This window comes from Telopea speciosissima, chromosome 10, assembly GCF_018873765.1.
Source record: "Telopea speciosissima isolate NSW1024214 ecotype Mountain lineage chromosome 10, Tspe_v1, whole genome shotgun sequence".
Classification (NCBI taxonomy): domain Eukaryota; kingdom Viridiplantae; phylum Streptophyta; class Magnoliopsida; order Proteales; family Proteaceae; genus Telopea; species Telopea speciosissima.
The window spans coordinates 16,651,689-16,672,036 of NC_057925.1; the positions used below are offsets into that span (position 1 = coordinate 16,651,689).

Sequence of the window (20,348 nt, forward strand, 5' to 3'; positions counted from 1 at the left end):
GAACGATTGCGAAAGGGCTATCATCGGTTGGAGGTCTTGCACTTGTGAGACTTAGGTAATTATCGATCCCTGCTTCGTTCTATTTTGAATGACTTCTCCATCGATATTGTGATCCTATTTATGCTTCCATTGCGATCGTACTTGCGGTGCCTTCACATCAAAAGCTCATGCATACATAAAGGAGAAGCATCTGGAGAGAAGAACAGAAAACTTACAGCGCCTTGATTCTGGAGGCTAAAAGTCCACTTAAATAAGTAGGAGCTACCATTCATGGGAAGATCACCATAAAACGCCAACTCCAACTTGCAACTAACAATGCAGTTGCCCATAAAATCATCCAAAACAACCCATCAAGAAGGATCTGACATGTGCAAGTGACCTTGGAATGTCGAATGAGAGAAGAGCTCTATCCACAGCTTTCATAGCTAACAAAGAAGCACTTGAAAGGAGAGATAAATAGAAGGAAATCCGTCCACTGCTCAAGAAAAAGGGATCAAAGGAGAAGAGAAACGAAGAGGGGGATTATGATGTAGATGATTCCGAGTCATGATAAAACAGGGGTGTAATGAAGACCAAGATATAGATCGAGCTCTATAAATCTAGTAACAAGTAAGTCAGAACAAAGCAGGAGAAGATGAAGGGCCTAGGCGATCATGTCGATTGGCGAAGGAGTTACTATGCTCTTCCTAGTGAACTCCGGTTCAACCTCGGTAACTCCGCTTCAAATTCCTTAAGATCACATGTAAGTTTTTCAAAATGACAGCTACTAGGCTTTTATCTCACTCCACTATGTTTCTCCATCTTCAGATCCTGTGCATGAATAGTGTAGTGTGGAATGTGCGTTTGGTGATAGGGGTTGAGCGTACCCATCTACTTAGTATCTCATTGTGTGGAGACTTTCTTTTCGGCCTGTACGTATTACATATGTGGACTGTATAAACTTGATGATTTTTTTTTTTTGGGTGTAAATGATGTAATTATGTCTTTACCATACATTAGGAATGTCAAATTCAAAGGGTCTTTAATGCTTGTGTACATGCCATATTAGAATCTCGTCGTTGGATATGTATATATGAACTTTGGGTTTTCTTTGTGAATAATCCTCTCTCAAAATAATAATAATAATAATAATAATAATAATAATAATAATAGTAGTAGTAGTAGTAGTAGTAATAGTAATAGTAATGCTAATACTAATACTAATGCTAATACTAATAATAATAATAATAATAATAATAATAATAATAATAATATAAGACTTCCACTGTATCAATTAGGGGTATCAATTCCAGGCCTGACCTGGCTCGAACAGATTATTAAACGTGTCGGGCTTAAGCCCAACACATTTAATAATCGGGCAGTCTCAGTGTGGGGTTGTAGCCCGTCGGGGGCCCAACCGGACCGACCTAGTTCCATGTTAACATGGTTTTCAAACAATTTTCCTGTGGAGGCCTATCTCTTATGAGGAACAAACCATTGAGCTTCTTCTCTGCTACTCCTCCAGAATATACTATTGCCTCTTCATTTTTTTTATCCTGATTTCTTCAAATAGTTACAGATTTACAAATTTAAGTTGATTTTATTCATATAGAGCAGGCCGATGTAACAGTGGGAGTTTAATTGGTCAAAAATGTCAATTAAAGAGAATCAAAGCAGCAAAAATTTTCGTCTTCGAAGAAAGAAAAACAAGACACAAAGTTTCTAGTTTTTCAGTATGAATGGATCCCATCTGAGTCCTTATTTCTCAAGTAAAACTTTGAAGTCAGCTGTTTTCTGCTTAGTTTGTTCAAGTAGAAATGATCGAACAGGAGGGTTGTACACTGATTCAAAAAGAGATTCAAAACTATCAAAATACAACATTTCTTCTCTTTCTTCACTCAATCATATAAGTTGTGCAATATATGTTATTGATTATAGTATATGAGGATAAAAAAGAGTTGTTCATAGGGCTGCACTGTTTGGAGCCCGTTTAAAGACCGTTTAGAGTTAAACATGCCCATAGCCCAGTTAGGACCCGGTTAAGGACTGATTACATTAGCCCAATTGTAACCTGAAACCCGACCTAGCCAGACCAGGCCCGGCCCGAAGACTTAAACAGGTGGTAACGGAGCAAGCTTTAAGCATCGTGAGGCCCGGCAAGGCCCAACCGAACCCGACTGAGCCCGACCGGTTGACACCCCTAGTATCAATACTCTAAGAGTGTGATATTGGGATCTAAATGATGTCAGAGGTACTACTTGTTTTTGACCGATTTGATAAATGATGACTTAGAACGGTTCTATGCTTTCCCCCATCGCCAGCCCGCTTGAGTTGGGATCGTGACACCGAAGAACATTTTGTACGAGCCTTGACAACAAGTAAGGGTGTCAAAATCAAACCGAAACCGTTTACTGAAATCGAGTCGGATCATTTAAATCGAAGCATGAAACCGTTTAATAAATGGTTCGGTTATGATTTTAAAATTGAGGTCGTTTAATTAAAAGGTTTATACCGAGCCGGATCGTTTAACTGAATAAACCGTTTAACACTCTTAGATGTACATAAATGTACCAAAATAAACGGAAACCGTTTATCTAAACCGAATCGAACCGTTTAATAAATGGTTCGATTATGGTTTCAAAATTAAGTAGGCCTGTAAACGGATCGGATTGGGCTCGGATACGGATCGGATGCAATCGGATTCGAATATTTCCTGGTCGAATACGGATACCTCTAAACGGATTCGGATGGATTCGGATGCGGATCGAATTCGAATTTTCAACCATCCGTTTACACCTCTACCTTGTGTAACCCGAACCTTCCTCCCCCCTAGTGGATACAATTCACTCTCAATCCATAGTTTTAGATCCTGATTCTCTTCTCCTCATATTCTAGAACCTGTTAAATCTTCAAAAACCCTCAAGATCGTTATTTACTTAATTTTTAAAGATTAAGTATTCGGATTTTTTTCCGGATATCTCTAATCGAATACGGATGCCCCTAAACGGACACAGATGCGGATCGAATTTGGATTTTCGATTATCCATTTATAGCTCTAAAATTAAGACAATTTTATTAAACAATTTAATCTGAACCAGACCATTTAATACCCTTAACAACAAGTATCAAATGATTTTTGCATATTCAATGTTTGATCAATATTAATTTTAGGATCCCTTCCCTCTAAGTATCTATAATATCAAACCCCTCCCCTAGGTTTTAAATAATAATAATGCCCCTCCCGTACTTTTGAAAGATTCTATCAACCGTATACTAATCGTAAAAAGACGACATTAAATGATGACATGGGCATTTACAAATTTTTTTAAACCCCCATAATACCCTTAATGTAATTTTATTTCAATTTTACCCCCTTCAACCCCAAAACCCTTTTTGCGGCTTCTTCCCTCAAAAACCCGTCTCCGTGTCTTCTTCTCTTCTTCATGTTCCAATTGGCGTTCTTGTGAAGATGGTGGCAGAGGCGGTGGAGACTGCGAATGCAGCGTTGGAAGTGGCATATGAGGCGTTGGGGTTGGCCTCGAGAACGGGTGAGCTTCTCACGAAGGATCAGCTTCCAACGAACGTTTGTGAGAAGCTAGAGATGGGGGTGGCTGCAATGGCATAGGCTGCAGTTGAAGCAGCAGAGGTGGCAGTAAAAACAGTGAAGGCAGCTGCTGAAGCAGTAAAAGCAGAAGCCGAAGTGGCAATGGTCAAGGCACAGGCACAGTTGGAGGTGGAGACATTGGCAGCGGGCAAAGGCGGAGGCCGAGTCGAAGGCAGAGTGTGAGATTGAGGATGAGACTCTCTGATTAAGGTATAAAGGAAAGGAATTAGGTTGCATTTTCATTTCCTTGGTACTTGTAGAAACCAGATTGTAAGTAGTTGGTAAGCAAACATGGTAGTAAGAAGTAGAGAATGTCTGTAAAGTTTCATTCAATTCTGAGTTCTGACGGGTGGATCTTGAGAGATTACTGACTGACATTCCTAAAATTCTGCTTTTTTCAATTCAGATTTATTTGGCAATTCCATTCTGAATTCTTAAAATTTAGATCAACTAGAAGTCTAGAGTTTTAAAGTAGACATTTAGTTGTAAGAATAAGGATTCTAATGGAAATCAGAATTTGGAAGAGTCTAACCAGTAATCAATTCAGTAACCAGAATTCTAATTTAGATCACACCTGAAACTGATACTCTGATAAAATAGTGTAACCCCTGGTATTATGATTAAGAATTCTGACTTGAAATAGCTTTTTGATGATAGAGAAGAGAAAGAAGGAAGATGGAAGATTACTTGTTAGGAATCCACCTGTTACTTTTAGATGATAGAGAAGAGATAGAAGGAAGATGGAAGATTACAGGTTAGGAATTCCCTAAGCCTTTAAGTCAGATATTTTTTTTTCTTTTCTTCTGTAACTGACAAGGTTCTAAAACTCAGGTTTCGACTAGGTTTCAACCAGCCAGAAATCAAGTTCGTCTCAGTTTCGACCATATCTCGGTCGAAACTTGGAACTTTCTCCAGGTTAACTCGAACCTTGGTTTCGAGGCCCAAAAGTTTTTTTTTTGCCCTGATTATTTTTGTGCTGCCTATTTTTTACGTTTTAAATCCAATCCATGCATTAGTTTCACATAAAGAACACTAAAAATAATACTTGTGGTTTTGATCTAAAGTTGATACTGTATATTGTTCTTGGACATGGTATCGAATAAGGTTTGACCGGAATATAACACCTTCAATATAAATTAGATTTAAGCAATCTTGGATTTGTTAGAAAGCTTTTTTTGACAGCTGTCAAACAAGTCCAAGATTGCTTAAATTTGGTTTATATAGGAGTTATGTACCGGTCAAGCTTAATTTGGTGTGTGCAAATATTGTCAAAATCGCTCTGAATGAAAATATTTTTTGGACTTCAAAACAAATGAATATTTTACCGCACTTTTAGGTTTTAACAATGTTTTACCATATTAAGTTTATGGAATTTTTAAATTTGAGAAAAACCCCAGCATTAGAAAGTTGAAAATTGCACCTACCGCCGAAAATCCAATTTTTGTTCTGGAACTGGGGGGGTTGACTTTTTTTCCTTTTGGAATTTAATTTTTTAACTATTTTTATTGGATTCGAATAAGGGGGTATTTGCTTATTTATGAATAATATCTTAAGTAAATGAAAACATTTACTTAAATGATATTAAGCATAAACAAGTGTTTGTCTTGGGTTCTGGCTTGGTTACTGGCATACTTAAGTATCTATACTGGTTTCAAGCCAGGTTTTCTCAAGTTTCGATGGGCATAAGTGTCGAAACTTGCGAAATTACCAACATCTTGGTCAAAACTGGTCGAAACCATCGAATTTCGATTGAAACCCTGGATTTTTTAAAATCACCCCTCAACTCGTCTCGGAAACCTGCGAAATCGAGTTAACTCGGTGGTTTCGACAGGTTTCGATCGAGTTCTTCTTCCATGGTAACTGATATATTTCATAAGGGTTTGTTTGGTTGCAAGGGGAATGTAAATTTTTTATGTAAAGTGAAATTTTTTTTCCAAGGATAATAATTTTTTGTGTTTGGTTGCCAGGGAATTGTTTTTCCCATGGAGAATAATTTTCACTTTTTAGGTAAGATTGCAATTTTTATTTTCTGACCAAAAACGCAAGTAAATTCAAAACCCGAGAAATCGACTTCGAGCCTTGTGTTGTGCATTGTTTCGTCGATTGAAAGGGTTGGAGATCTGAAAACGTTTGAGAAGCTCAAAAGACCTAAAACGTCTCTGGTGCTGGTTCGTCTCTCTGAGAAGGCTTCGAAGCTCTCCTTCTTCCTGGTTCAGTCTCTTTGAGAAGGCTTCGAAGCTCGAGCAAGCGGTGGTGGTTGTCTCTTTGAGAAGCTCCGAAGCTCTCATCTCTCCGAACGAAGGTACTCTCATATCCTTCTTCCTCTTCTCTGATTTTGTTCACAAGGCATGAGATCTAGGTATTTCTAACATCTCTATCTTGTGCTACTTCAGTTTCTCTGAAAAGCTGCAAAGCTTTGAGCAAGCAGTGGTGGTTGTCTCTTTGAGAAGCTCCGAAGCTCTCATCTCTCCGAACCTCTGGAAGGTAATCTCATTTCCTTCTGCCTCTTCTCTGGTTTTGATACCAAATGAAAGTTAGGACAGATTCCTTAGTAGAAGACAGGATTCTCTACACAGTTTAGGTGGATTTCTACCCCATTCTATCAATGCTTCTATTGTCTATTAGACCTAGCTTCATATTCTGTTCTCATTTCCTTCTGCCTCTTCTCTGGTATTTTTTTTTCTAGTTATTCACCCCCGTTCTTTATGTCCTGGTAATATGATTGTAAGATAAACTTTAACATGCTGAGACTTGAGAAGGGATTTTGTAAACGTGATTTGAGAGGATAAAAAAAGGGCAAGGGCTTCCTGTATTTTTCTTTTTTATTTTGTTGGCGCAATTTTCCCCTTTATTAATTGGTACCTTTAATGATGAGTAGTAGTTGCTTTTATCGATTAGAAAATTTTAATGGAAGAGGAAAATTAAGGATCATAATTCAATCGGGTCACAAATTGAACACATGCAAAAACTCTACATGATTAGATAATCATAAACTTCCGTGTGTAACAAAAAGGGAAAAAAAGTGGAGAAGAAATGGGCACTGTTACTTTGTTTATTGTAGTAGAAGGCAATGCAGTTGTTGCAGATGGTAAAGATTGTCATTTTTAAGTTTTCTTACCTGCAACTTTTGCACTAGAAACTTCTTATGCGGGAGTAGAACTTATGATGTATGCTACCTCCCTGTGTATATTTGCCTCTCAATGGTAAGTTGTTGATAGCAAGTCATTGTTGTTCTATGGGAATAATTTCTTCTTAATTGAATGTGTGATGGGAGCCCATTGAATTTGAAATTCAAGAAACCTTTTCATATCATAGTTAGGATGGACTTTTTTTTTGGTTATAAATAGGATGGACTTACTTTCAGGTGATAATAGAGTGATTCAAGTTTTGAAACATACACCATTCTGTTGCTCTTGATATGACAAGCCTAGCATAACATTATACTTTCTGCTTGCAGCTTATGATTCTCCTTCTAGTGCATTGACTCTTATACAGCAAAGATCCCCTGTTGTTAAGGTATTGCCTCAAACCCCAATGTTTTTTCCCCCTTCTCTTTCATTAATGTTATCCAACTGTGCTGCATTAATTCCTACCCCACCACTACCTCGAAAATGAAAATAGAAATAATAAATAAATAAATGGAACATGTTGAAGGAACTCATAAAGAGATTTCAAGATTTTTCTTTCTGAATTATACTGAATTTGTTAACGCTGAAGGCCAGGAAAAAGAAGAATGTAAAGAAGAGCGGAACTCCCCAAAATTTATTTGGGGGGGGTGGGGGGGGGAAGGGAGTGGGGGAAAGAGAAACCCACACTCACCTCTTGATATGCTTTGCCTGCTCAATTGTTGTGAAGTTTGCCTATATAAATATCTGTTGAATGTGAATGTCCCTGATCAACAATATTAAATTTGGTAAATATGAAAGAAAGGAATTTCTGCAGATCTTTTTTCATTCAGCTGAGTCACTAAGTCTGGTACTTAATAATTTTGGCAGCTGCTAATTCTGGTTTCTAGTTTTTATTTTCTGTCTTGGTTTTGTAACCTGCTAAAAGTGTGATTCTTCCCTACCTCTGAATCTGGCTGTTGGAATATTGTCCAACTTTGATGCCTGATGGTCTATTCTCCTTGACAAATAAACTACTTGACCCATGTTTTAACCCCCTCAGATGACAAATACACTACTTGACCCATGTTTCAACCCCCTCAGTTCAGTCCTTGTTAAGCTCCTCCTCGTTGTAAAATATTTTCCTCTCTTTCTAATCCTTTTACGTTTCTGTATTAGATTTCAACAAAATCCTGTAAATATTATGAGGAAGCCTTAGAAAATGATATCTCTATGATGGTCAAGAAGTGATCTAGCAAAACCAGATTAAATTCATTAAACATGAACAGTTTGGATCATGTTTTCTAGTAAAATTTTTGCTTTGAATGCCTACATTTTTACATACACTGTGCTCATCAAGCACTAATCAATCAAAGGCTAAAAAGGTTGCAGTTTTTTACTTGGGCAAACCATCTTTTGGGCCTTTATGGTGGTGATATGGAAGAGAAGAAGAAGAATCTCAATTACACCATCACCTCTGAAAAAATTGGAGAAAGATGTGGACACAAGAACAGGACTCGTGGGCTTGTCCATGACCTCATGTGATGACATGAGAGAGAGAAGGTGTAGTGCCTGTAGCTACCCTGCTTAGAAGTTGCCTTGTGATTTTTCTTGGTCAACTCTATCATTATTTAATCATGGGTTCATGTGATGCCCCATTCTAAAGTTGACAAGAAGCTTCCCAACTACATTAAATTAAAGGACCTCAAGTAGCTTTCACACTACACCTCTCTGTTTCCTTGTTTTGGACTTTTGCAAACAATGAGAAGAGCTTCCTTAGTACACTTTATTTACAAACAGAGGCTTTAAAAGGGCTTCAGCCTCTCCTCTTGCCAAGTACAGCTACACAAGCTCCTTCTTATGTATACTCTATTATCTTCTTACAGGGTCTTCTCATCTTCTCCACCTCCCAATCTCCAACAATGTTTGATGTTCTTCTTTCATATGTAAACAGAAAATAGCAGTAAAAAAATTAGTTTCAGTTATATTTAATTTGTTCTTCCTTATTGTGTTGATCCTGGCTGTAATCGATCTTTCACTGGTTCTTCCCTGGTTCGAGGTTGATTTTGCATGTGTGTGTGTGTGAGAGAGAGAGAGAGCATGCTGAAAGTTCATTACATTCAGGTTTTGAGTTGTGCTTTCTGAAAGTGGCACAACCACATCAATGCTGAAATCTTAGTGCTAAATGGGTGGTGTTGATTTTAAGTTGACAAGGCTGTGATGGCTGCTGCGGTGGCATTCTTGTTTCGTGCAGGAACTTGTAGTTCTTTCTATGCTGATCATGCATGTATGATTTCAGCATGTTTTGGTTGTTTGTGATCTATTGAACTTGTTGAGATTACCCAGTGAATGAGATATCTCAACATTCTGATACCCGATGACCTAGTGTCTGCCGTGTGCTTCCTGATTTAAAATATTTGTGAAGTCTTGACATTAGCTCTGTATTACCATTTTTAGTTGTGCAAGAATCAATGTTTGTTAGTCGATATTGTTGTTTCCCTTCTGCTGCTTATAAACAAGATGGATATTGAAATCCCCAATCTTTGTACACATTTGACATGATTCTTAGGATGAATATGATTAATGATGGTTACATAATTATTTGTAGAGCGGGTGGTAGCGGCGCGATGATAAAATTCCTTAAACTCACCACTAAACGCGACGAGTAAATCTAAACCATTTATTTTTTGACCTATTAATTGTAACCGTTGAATAAAAAATGCCATTAACCTGCTAACCATCACAGCCCTTTTCTTCTTTTTCCTATTCTTTTTCACTGCAGGGAAGTGTTTCATGTGACATAGAACGGAGAAGAAAGATTGACGCTGCATGGGAGGAGACAATACACAGGGAGGGCGGTGGTGGGAGGATGGAAGTCGCAGAATCTCCCGAGTTATCTTCTCTCGGTTCATCTTCCATTAGAAATCATCGATTCATCTTCTCTAGAGAACAGAGAACAGAGAAATCTAGAACTAATAACCGACATAGATCCTCCAAGTTACCTTTTCTCTGTAGAAATCAGTACAGAGAAATCAAGAAATTTCAAATACCATAACCCAAACTCCATCTTCCCTTTCATTTAAGTAAAAAAAAATAAAAAAATAAAAAAACCCTCCATCTTCCCACCGAGAATACACAGGGAGGGTGGAAAAAAAGGGTTGTACTGCGTTCCGGTGGTTCTGTCGGTGAACTGGGTTAGTGACGCAAGTATGTGGATTTGAAGAAGAACAAGCAAGTACATGGGACCGAGGGTTTCTGATCTGAAACATCACCGTCTTCAGCGACGATAACCCCAGCGATAACCTAAATTTCATGGGATTTTTTCACTTGGGTTCCTTCGGCTTTTCATCTAGGACTGAATTTTTAGATGTCCTTTTTTATTTTTGTTGTTGATTCTGCTATTGCTTGTTAAAGGAGTTTTTAATTGCTCGTTAAAAGGGTTTTTAATGGTAGTGGACATTGAAGCTTTGAAGATTTTGCAGCAGAGAGAGAGCTTCTCAGTCTGTTGACACTTCTCTGTTCTTCTTCCTTATGTTTTCTTTCAAAATCTGAACTTTCATGGTGTGGGGTATTGAGAGGAAGGTGTGAGGTTGAACACAAACCAAACGAAGGGGTGGTTTCGGGGTGGTTTCAAGTTCGTCGGAGATGGGAAACGTTCAACGACCTTTTGCAGATCGGTAGCTAAAGAAGAAGATGTGGGCAGCCAGTTGCAACCAGTTGCAGGTTAAAAATTCAACGACTTAGATCAACTGGTTAAATCTCAACGGTTGAGATTTAACCGTTGTGTTTAGCATTGCGCTTAAGGACTTTTACACGTCGCGCTGCGACTTTTTCCCTTTATTTGTATTCTTTTTTTACTTGAAAATTTGTGAAAGAGCTTTGAATGTCCAAGATATTTCAGTATATAACAATAATGGATTTGACTACAGATAGATTACAATTGGAGTTGGGAGGATATGCAATAATATGTAATGTTGCCAAAATAAACCTTTGTAGCCATGGATGTTAGTATTCCTTTCTTGATTCAAATCCCAAATCTAACATCAATGCCTCTTGTAGCATACTTGGATTTGCTGTTATTTATTAGACTCAAATGATTATTCTATTGATTGATTGCTATTTATTTATTTATTTATTGGGGGGGGGGGGTTGTACTCTTTTATTTTTTGGAAAAAGTTCCCTTGCAGCATACTTGGATTTGCTTGATGAAATTTAGGGTGTTGGCACTTATTAATGGTGGATAAATTTTCAAATTGAACTCTCTTTGATCTGTATCTGTCCAATGCCTTAATTTTCCATTCCATGACATTAGTAATATTCTTCTTCTTTGCTCCAACCATTAAATATAATGTTGATTTGTCCATCGCAGGTTGGCATTTTTTATCGCGGAGATTTGCTTGCTTGCGGGTTCTGTGAGGAATGCCTACCATACTAGATACAGGACAGTTTTTGGAGACCAACCTCCTTGCGTCCCATCAAAAAAAAAAAACCTCCTTCTTGCGAGATCTTGAGGAAAGGAGTCTTGGGAGTAGGGGCTGCCTTCATTGTGTTCACTGGCATACTCAATGAACTCTTCAATGTTTGCTACTCTAAGGCTAAGGATGGATTCAAATCTGACTTTGGCAAAGACATTGGTGTGGGGTTGGGAACCTACAGTTGAGTTAGTATAAGATACAACATTGTTAGCTAAGTATGGAATTGTTTGCACTTTGGATTTGTAATGTTTGGCTCACTCGTTGAGTTTCATTGGTGTTTCCTGTGGAGCTTAATTTTGGTCTTTGAATATGGTATTTGATCATAGTTTCTATTCTGTATATATATTCTTTTCTTGTAACTCTATCCTTGCCCTTGTATACAGTGCTCAGTGCTCACATCGTAGTTGGAAAACTTCAATTAGGAACTTGACATTGCAATCTGATATAGACATGCCATTGAGGCTGGTCTTGTTTGTGGTTATTTTTGGATTTTTTTTTTTTTGTAAGCAAAATGTACTATTTGGTTGATTGAGGAAAAATCCAACTGGTTATAGATAGAATTTCTTTTATCCAGCTTGTCATTGGAAATCATTTTATTTTTCTCTTCCACCCAAGGTTAGAGAAATGCAGAAGAGGCATATTGAATGTTTGCATTTTGAATCATTAGGCCCGAATTTACAATTTGGTTTTGCTTCAATGGTCATTAATGACTATAAATATCTACCCTTTTATTTATGAATGTCCGATAATATCCCCCCATTGATGTGCGATATCCTCTCCTGACCATCCAAATTGTTAGAATTTGGAGGCTCTCTAATTGCCCATGCACATTTGTGTGTAAATGTTATGGGTCTCAATGGGGTGGATATGATGTGTTTTCAAATAGTATTTCAAAGTCATTAAAATTTTGTTATATATTACAAAAGTTTGAAATAATCAGTGCACCTCTGGTCCTTTCTGCCTTTCCAGGGAGTGCATCGGCCATTTTGCATGGCAATGCCTAAGCGCAGGTACACACTGCATTGCAGCACCGGTTAGCGTTTCTTTTCCATAAATTATTAAGAAAGACCCTTAATAAGTGAAAGTTAGTAAAGTGGGTTGGATTACAAATTTTTAAAAAACTTACATTGATTTTACATCAATTTCACAGACAACCAAACGACTTAGCAAAATTATTTTCACTTGACTTCCTTTGCAACCAAACGACTTAAAAGGGAAGAAAAAAATTCCCTTCACTTCCCTTTCCCATTTCCCTTCCTAACAAACACGTCCTAAGGGAAACAGTTGTCCTTTGAAGGTCATCAATGGCGGAGGATGCTTCTAGGTTGTCAATTGCGCCTTCTTCTAGCCATTTTTAACTCAAATTCGTCTCTTGAACTGCTGTTTTAACACCGTTAGCCACTTAGGGTACGGTCTATAGAATCTTTCAAAAGTAAGGTGAACATTGTCATTATTTAAAATCGGGGGAAAGGCTTGATATTATGGATACTTAGAGCGAAGGGATGATATTTCCCTTTCGTAATCACTGACGATCCCGTTTCTGCAGCGTTTTTAGGCATGCAATCCATTGAACGCGGGTTGAAGAGTATACGAACCCACCACTTTTCCTATTCCTCAGTAAGTACGGTTCCAGGAAGAATACGAACCAACAACTTCCCGATTTCTTAGGAAGTTCGTACATTCCTATAGTTCCAAGGGATCCCTATTTTTCAGTAAGTCAACAGTTTACAGGTGCCAAAGTCATACATGTCCAATTCCTTAACTTAGAAATTTTCCCTCTCCTCACCGATAACTCATCTAGGTATTTCCCATGTTAAGTTACGCTACCAGCAGAGGCCACGGTTCAGGTTCTTTCAAGAGGTCCAGGTTAAATTTTTTGATTCATTGAACAAAGTGCAACAAAAAGTTAAACGTTAGCAACCAAAATCACAGGACAATTGGAAGCTTCTTCGTCAAGGTGCGTGCCTCTCTCTCTCTCTCTCTCTCTCTCTCTCTCCACCGAGCCTTGAACGGTTGAACCTTTGAGACTACAAGGAAGTCTACTTCAATTTTGTTTTTTTAATCAAAACTAGGAATTTCTCATAAGAGATCTATTTTTCTATGATAATTTCTGAAGAAGCTTTCTTACATGATTTTTTTTTTTGGGGTAAATTTCAGGGACATCCTCTGTAAGTATATGAAATATCATAGACATACCAAACTATGTCAAAATATCAACCTTCCCCCTAACGTTAAGCATAGTTAGCAGTCAAAGTTGAAATGTCCATTTTAACCCCCAAGTAGTTTTTTTTTTTGGTTAAGAGGAGCTTATATTAGTATAGAGTTAACGGACTTACAACCTGTAATATGTCATACCAGAAGCATCATTCCTAATAATAGTGGAAAGTGCCTCAGGTAGACAACTAATACTAAAATCATGTTCATAAACATGATGCACAAAACCTGCTAAGAAATCTGCACAACCATAAATCTCTCTAACATAATGAATGAAGCTACAACTGCGAAAACCATCACGCAAACTCCAAATCTCCTTAAGTAATCATAGGAATTCCCAATAGAGCTGGAAAGTTCCAACAACCATTTGCAATGCCACCATAGAGTCTAAACGCGCCTGCACTTGCTGTATTTGCAAGGCCCTTGCTTTCAACAAACCAGCCCTTGTAGCAAAGAGCTCCATGTGTATAACATCACCATTTTGCAGCCCTCCAGCCAGTGCGAAAGCAGGCCTACACCTAGGATTCTTTCCAATGGCACCATAGCCTCCCATCCCATGCTTGACAGAACCGTCACAATTAATTGCAATTTACTGCTGCTGTCCACCATACCACCATCAACCTCCTTGAACCGCTGCCTTGTGTCTGTGACAATTTGATGTAAAACCGAATCAGAAGTAGAAGATACCTGTTGATGAACTCTAGTATTCCGCTCCTGCCAAATACGATAGATCGACGTTGATGAACTCTAGTATTCCGCTCCTGCCAAATACGATAGATCGACGCCACAAAGCTAAACTTTCTAACACTCGAAACAAGAGTATTTCCTCCAAAGTGCATCGTCAACCACTCAATCTCCTCCTTCCAAGAAGCCAAAGGATTCCTCTCAAAACCATTCAACCCCAAAACCTTCCTCCATATTGCAGCCGAAAAATCACAATGAAAGAAGAGATGGTCTATGGTCTCCACCTCCCCATGACACAGAACACAAGTGGGATCAACAACAAGACCCCAATGAAGAAGCTTGCTTCGTGTCGATAAAGAATAGAATCCCATCCTCCCATCTTCTTCAACTTTCCTTCCTATTGCCTGAAATATACCAGAGAAGTTTGGTATCTTATCAACATGCTTCAGAGCACGCTCAACAATCTGCCGAGTTCGTTAGTTGCTCGTTTGAATCCAGATTTCAAGAAGTTTAAGAGTTGTCTTACTATATGTTTAACCCCCAATTATCAGGGCCGTAAGCCTGAATCTGAGTTTAATTTCTGGTTCACTGTTCAACAGGGTGCTCTGTTTTCAGAGTTATTTCATCACCTATTGTTTGATCTATAAAATCCAAACCCCTCTTCTATTTTCCCTGAAACTTTGTGGAGTTCAAGGACACCCTCTGACCTAAACTCGGCCGAGTTTGGAGTCCTTTGGTTTTGTTATTTGATTGCTACTTAAAATCACTCTAAACCTGCAAATTTGGGATTTCAGAATTTTGTTTCCCTAATTATTTCATATCTAGCTTACCTAGATTCATACTCGATCCAAGTTTGAGGGGAATCTATTGGCTTAATTGGATTAAATTTCAGTTTCACTGTTTCTGGGATCTCTGCCCGTAAGGTCATGGTTTTGCAGATTAGCCGTCGGTGAAGGCGGCGTTGCAATATCGAATCACGGTGGCGAAGGAGGCGCCGGTGGTTTTGGTCATCAATTGATGCTGGGTAATCGTCAAATCAATAAGGAATCGTGTAATAGTCTTTACAGAGCAACCACCTTTGATAACCAATCCTTCTTCCCATCGGAGCTCCCGACGAGGCTGAGGAAAGATACGGCCTCCGTGGATTCGAAAGGAAGAGCTTCTAGGCAGCATTCAGATGGAGGCAGAGCAAAAAAGCTCACGAGGCCTGAGAGGATTCTATTGGAAATCGTCTCTAACTCTATTCCTGATATGGTTCAGATAATTCAAGAACTCCCAGATGATACAATCCAATCCGCAAAGGAGTACTTGAGGAATCTCATTTGGTTTCTGGGATCTCTGCTCGTAAGATCATGGTTTTCCAAATTACTCCCAAACCGCTAGTCGGATCATTCCCATCTTTTGGCATCCACTAATTCTTGCACTGCTGGCCCCAAAATAAGTCCTCCAACAATTTCCATCTTTTTTCCTTCTCTGGCTCTTTTTAAATTTCAAAACTCCCCAAAACCTAAATCCTCAAAATTAGAATTGCTTAATTAGGCTGCGTTTGGTATCGGTCTGAGCAAAGAACGCCCGTTCTTGACTAAGAATGTTCTTTTGCATTCTTTGTCTGGAACGGCGTTCTGAGACAAAAAATGACCGTTTGGTAACGTTCTCAAGAACGCTGTTCAGAACAGAAATGATGTTTGGCAAAATCTGTTCAAAACAGTTTTGATGTTAATTACAATAATACCATTTTTACCTCAAAATAAATGTTTCTCTACAAACATAAATTAAAAATTTCTCATAAGTTCCATATTTAACATAAATTAAAATATCTAATAAATTATTAAACTTAACATAATTTAAAATATGTCTATAATTAAAATATATCAACTTATAGTTAATTAAAGTCATTAAATTACAACTTTGATAACCCCTCTCATGATTTAATTTTCTTCTTTCTTCAAGTCTAACTTGGTAAGACCTTCAAGGATGTCTTTGAACATCTTGGCATGGTTTCCCAAGGATATAATTGCACTCTTGCAATAATCTTTCAGAAATTTCAAAGAAGACGGAGCGGATATAGCTGTTGAGCCTGAGGGACAAACCACTGATACATTAGTCTGTTGGCTAGAAGATGAGATCATGCCTTCTTCTATCCATTGAAAAAATCCACATCCACGATTATCACTCTGTAAAATCCAACATAAGTTACATAAACAAACCATAGTTTGATGAAGTAGCCACAATATCTGAATAATAACACATACATTATGTAACAAACAATATGAAATAAAAATATCTATTACCCAAAAAAATAAATAGTCATATTCATTACCAAAGAATTGAAGAATGTTGATTAAAAAAACATAAAGAGAAATAGGAGGCTTGATCACAATGAGCAAAGCTAGGGTTAGTCCACTTGAAAGAGAACCACTCCTCAACCATAACCAAAAGACCCAAACAATTCCATACAAACATGCTGTTTTCAAGGCTACATATAGGTATTAACCACACAGATTTGGCCCTTTTGGCCTAACTAGAATCCTAATATAACTCAAATTACAGTTACAAACTCCCATGAGCGCTAGAGATGTCTTTCATAAAAAACTCTAGCTACAGATTTAAGAAAAGAGAAGTGAGATCCATAAAGCAGATGGAAGGGTTTTCTATTAATTTTACACAAGTGGACAAAGGCAGACCCAACTGTCAGTTGGTAATAGAGAAGGAACCACAATTTTCTTCTTGATAAAGAAGGAACTTATGTTGTAGTTTGGGTTTTCCATTACATGAGGATGGGACAATGATAAAGGTGATTTGAGTATGGATCTATGATTCTGCTCCTAATGCATACCCAGCCAATCAAAAGCTTAAAACAAGCATCAAAAGGGTATGTTATGATGAATACATGGATATATTGGATTGTTAGTACAGAACAAAGAGTCATCCGATTTTAGCAATACTACAAGTGTTGCCACTACCCCCCCCCCCCCCCAAAAAAAAGAAGCTCCTATTACTCTTGAAATCATCACCTTTCGGCCCATCATAGACAACAGTTTTGCTCTGCGTCAATTTCATGGTGGAAGATGATTCAGCTATAGTCACTGGTTGGATGAGGAAAGCCTCTAGTTAGCCTTGGTGTTTATACCCACCTTATTTGTTTCATCATTCACATTGCTTCCTAAGAGTATACCTCATACCTCATTCCAGTAGAAGCCAAAATCAGCAAATGAGATAGCCAATGATCTAGCAAAGCAAGGAGTAATCGCTAATAAGTCCAAAATTATGTAGTGGGGATAGTAAAGATTTGTGAGAGTTTCTTGTTATATAACTTCTGTCCACTTTGAATAGCCCTATGTGAGCTTACTAGTTTTAACACAAATTCAAGGCTGAAATACTCCATGGATTGGCCTACTAACAACCCCTGCTTAGTGAACAAGTGCCTAGTGCCCTTGGTAGCTTGTGGTGCATAAAAGCCCATTGCTACCTCTTTATATTGTTGCTTCCTTCTCGGTATTGTTCTTTGAGACTGTTTTTTTTTTTCTTTCTACTTCTTCTTCTTCGTTTTAATCCATTCTATCTTGAGCTTCTTTTCCTTTTCTACTTGATGGGTTTCTTTGTTTTCAACGATAGCAATGCAGTTTCTGCAATTTTGCAGGTCGTTTCTTCAAATTCCTCTGTTTGTTGGGGTGTTCTCTGAAAATGAGTTTCAGCTCGTAAGTGTCCATTTTTTTGTGATCACTTCTGTTTCTATTTTAATGCCACCTGAAAGAGGGCATTTTTAACTAGGACGAGCCATCTTACCATTAGCATTGGTATGCTCTTCTTTCAGTTCCTTAATCTTCCAGCCAGTCATTTTCTTCAGGGAACTGCTCTGCAAAGTTGGTGTTTGTTTTCAAAAATTTGATATTAATTGTTTCAATTTCAGTTCCTTGATCATGATACCTTCACAAAATCCCATCCTTCCCAACAAAAACCATTAAAATTTGCAGGTATGTTGCTGTGGGCAATGAACCCTTCCTCTAGACATACAATGGCACCTTCTCACAAGTCACCCTGCCTACCTTGCAGAATGTTCAGAAAGCCTTAAATGAGGATACAAAGCCAGTCCCTTCTACTGGTGACTTCAGGTCAGACATACGTGAACTTACAATTGAAATAGTTCAGTACCTCAATGAGAATGATGCCCCTTTCACTGTTAATATCTACCCATTCCTTAGCCTCTATGGCAATGAATACTTCCCTGTGGACTATGCTTTCTTTGAGGGGTCAGACAATAGAAACTAGTCCATTGTGGACAGAAAATATCCATTAGCAATGACTGCATCGCATGCTTCCTAGACATTTCAGGATGTTCAGGACAATTACCAATTCTGGAATTGATATAAATGATATTATGAATCAATTGTAGGAGTTATAATGATGGTTTCTTATTTAATGTTATTTCTCCAGGTCTCTGGAACATGTGGTAAAAAATACAGTAGCAGAAATAATAGCAATAAAAATGGAAAAAGAAATCCTAACAAATTAATAACAAAAATAAAAAAAATGCAAGTCAAAAGATGAGTGGCAAAACTATTCAACCAACTGTCCCAACTTATGATTCAATCTGCAAAACTATTCCCCATGAAAAGCTATAGTGCAAGCAATTCCTGCACCTTGAATTTACTGATCAAAGACAGAAGAGAGTAAACCAGAAAACTCCAACTTCACAAAATTTACCATGGAATCATCTAGAGGCATACCAACTTGTAAAATCATAAGTTTACATTGCTTCATCATGGAATCATCTAGAGGCATACCAACTTGTAAAATCAATACCATTTTGATTTGTCATCCATATTGTAATGCATCAAAATGGGAAGCAAAGGGGTGCTGATCCGTTACAGCAAGAAAAAAAATTTAAAAGAAAAAAAAAGTAGACTACACTAGATCTAAGATATAAAATTACCTGAGACAAAATGGGAAGCAAAGGGGTGCTGATCCGTCTGTTGTTTTCGGTTGTAGGGTGCAGATCGACTTCCTGAGACAAAATCTAAAAAAATTTGGATCAGTCTTCCATAATCTCCACACAGAGACGGTGAGAGGGAGAGTATGAGAGGGAGAGAGAGAGAGACATAGAGAGGAAATGAACCAAAACAATGACACAGAGAGAGTATATGAGAAGGAGAGAGTGAGACAGAGAAAGGGAAAGAGCGAGAGAGAAGTGCAGAGAGTGCGAGAGATAGAGAGGGAGAGAGAGAAACAGAGAGAGGGAAACAATGTTACCAGCATGCGAGAGATAGAGAGGGAGAGAGAGTGAGAGATCTCACCTAGGGTTGCAGAGTGAGCCCTTCGTCGTCTCCAAAATTGGTGGTAGCAGAGAGAGAGAGATGTGAGAGTCGTGTTTTTTCTCCAAAAAATCACGGGTTTTGCCTTCTATCCGTCGCTCGCGTCGTTCTTTGTTCTTTGCAGACCGTCTCCGAGACAGTCTGTAAATAACGTTCTTTTGGTGCTCAAGACCTCCGGTTCGTTCTAAAAGAACAAAAAAATGAACCGCAAAGCCAAACACTTTTTCATGTTTTTTTGAACAAAAGAACTGTTCAAAACACTGTTCTAAACGTTACCAAACGCACTCTTAGTAGAGCTTCAAGAGGGAAAGACGAAACTCCACTTAATTTTCTTTGATCCTTGTGGGAACCTTCCTTGCATCCATTGTAATTTGTACAGTGGGTTTACCACAATTTCCGAGTTCTTGCTTCTTCGGGCTTGGACCAACGAATTGAAGACGAAGTAGAGTGCTTTGTAATTTGGGGTTTTACCCTTAAGGGTATTATGGGAAGTTCACCCTATTGTAAGGGTAATTTCATCATTTTAAAAGAACTAAGAGAGACTTAACTCAGTAGACTAAGTTGAAATGAAATCATAAAGTAAAGGGTGTCTGTGACATTTTATCCAAGTTTGGGATGTCTGTAACATTTTGCATACTTAGAGGGGGGGTCCATGAAATTTGCCCCTTTTTTTTTCTTTAATGGCCGGAAAATATATTAAAATAAAGGAAAAATTACTGAGTTAACATCTAGGCAAGATAAAAAATAAATAAATAAATAAAATACATCAAGACATTAATCTGTAATTCCACCTTCGACACGTCCATCAGCAGAATTACAGATTAACGAAAATACAAGACCAGGCATCAACCAAATCTATATCATAGTCTCCCCTGCATATCACAGTGAATATCCCCTAAAATGAAAGGCGGAGAAGGAAACCAAACGGAAAATGCCCGTGTCGAGGCTGCTTTCTTTGCTAACGCATATGCTACCA

At 38.1% G+C, this 20,348-nt stretch overlaps 1 pseudogene; it reads left to right on the plus strand.

Moving 5' to 3' along the window:
- Nucleotides 1–3,448: 3,448 nt before the first annotated feature.
- LOC122643345 overlaps nucleotides 3,449–20,348 on the plus strand; it is a 29,517-nt pseudogene continuing 12,617 nt past the window's right edge.